We start from the raw sequence: 2,010 nt of genomic DNA, 5'->3' as shown, positions 1-2,010 counted from the left end.
GTGAGGCCAGGGGAGTTGGCCCAGAGTGGAAGCTAGGGAAGATCTGCCACTTGGCAATTCTCAGTCTGAGATCCACAGCAGGATCTGCCTGGCTTAGCACCCTTCAGAGCACCCATTTGCCACCAAGTGATACCAGAGGTGACAGGTGAAGCCAGCAATGTACCGAGTGCAGAAGCACAGCATTCATTCAGTCCCACTCAGAAACCTCCCTGTTCCATCAGATTCCCCTACTGCCAGCACATACCCACAGTGGTCACCTCTCTCTGGAGTCTACCCAACAGGGATCCCTTCCTTTCCACACACACAGATCCTGTCTTCTCAAATACCTGGGGACCCAGCCCTGTTAGGCACAGAGAGACTCATCCATCATTACCACAGACTGAAGATGGCCACACATTTTCTGACATTCCTCCCATTGAAAGATGGGTTGTTCCCTCCCCTTGAATCTGAGCAGGCGCTATGACTGCTTTAGCCAACAGAATATGACAGAAGTGACACTGAGCCATTTTCTGTATGAGAAACACAACTTCCATCTCCTGTCTCTTGGAGCACTGGCTCTGTGGGAAGCCAACGGTCCCATAAGAAGCTCAATCTAGCCACTAGAAAAGATGACTGACCAGCTTCAACTGTTCCAGCTCTCTGAGCAAGGGGCTAAACCTGAGAGTGAAGAAGCCCTTGTGCACATTCCAGCCTCAGCAAATGCGATCGAAAGGAGCAAGGAAGAGCCAGAACTGAGCGGGCCCCAGGCGAGCCATTCTCGCCATCCACAGTTATCTGATCCATCCCGCTGAGGCCACAGTCATGGGGGGGTGAGGGGGGGTATGCAGAGAGGAGCCAAGCAGCTCTGTCCTGTGCAGATTTCTGACTCACAGAGCTGGAGAGATAATAAAAGGGCCATAGTTTTATGATATTAAGTTTTAAGAAGTTTGGTATGCAACAGTAGATAACCGTAGCACTCCCTCATAAACGGGGTCCAGTCTTTCATAATTGGGTCTCTTCCATTTCATGCCCAGTGGGGCCTGATTCTCTCTCTCACACAGAGCCGTGACCCTCTGACAGCTGCAGAAACCAACCCTGCTACACACACAAGAATTCAATCCTCTCTCTCCTGGGGACCCTTTGTCCTCCTACCTCACGAGGACAAAGCCCTTTCACACACAGGGACACAGCCCTCTTACACCCATGGAAAAGTGCCCTTAACTCACATGCAAGGACTGAATCCTCTCCCATCCGGGGACTGAGCTCTCACTTGCCTGGAATACCGCCCTCTTATGCCCACCTGGAGATATTTTGATGGCCTGCCCTCCCATGCTCAGAGATGCCTCTCTCTCTCTCAAACAGGATTCAGCCTGTCTTCCTCACCGCCCCGCTCTCGTGTACACACTCACAAGAATCCAGCAGCCCCCTCATACACTGTCTTTCTCTCTTCAGCTACAACTTGCACTTAACACTGGCCTTGTAAAGACCATGATGCAACCATTAAGGTCCAATGTGTAAGTCACTTCTAAAGATCCACATTTGAAACCTCTTAGGAGGAAAGGGTGGTGATGGGGTAGACTGTTAGGCAAATGAGCGGGGCTGAGAGTGATACTTGGGGCCATGCTGTGACAAAAGGAACACACACTAAACCAGAAAACCCAAGACCCAGGATGTCCATCTCTTCTCACCACTGTGAACTTGACAAGTGGCCTTACTTCACAGAGCTGCAGGTTCCTTGTCGCTAAAGTGGGCAGAGTCACTCCACAGACCACACCCTCCATAACTGTTGTTGACCTGCTCGAACCAGTGCCCTGAGCCCCTTGAGTACACAATCCTATGTTAGATGACCACTGAAAAGGGAGCAGAATCTCCTCTTTAACTCACTCACTGATGTTGGGAGTTCACATTTGAACAAAGGAGGAAAAATATTCATAGGATATCAGAAGTTATTTAATTTCTGGGTAAGAATAAACAGGCAGCAGAAAGGGATTTAGTTAATGACACATTTCCTAGAATGCTGATCCTCTAACA

Source organism: Balaenoptera ricei, chromosome 4, assembly GCF_028023285.1.
Source record: "Balaenoptera ricei isolate mBalRic1 chromosome 4, mBalRic1.hap2, whole genome shotgun sequence".
In the NCBI taxonomy this organism is placed as follows: domain Eukaryota; kingdom Metazoa; phylum Chordata; class Mammalia; order Artiodactyla; family Balaenopteridae; genus Balaenoptera; species Balaenoptera ricei.
The sequence above is the reverse complement of the archived record's forward strand: the minus strand, read 5'-3'. Positions refer to the sequence as shown.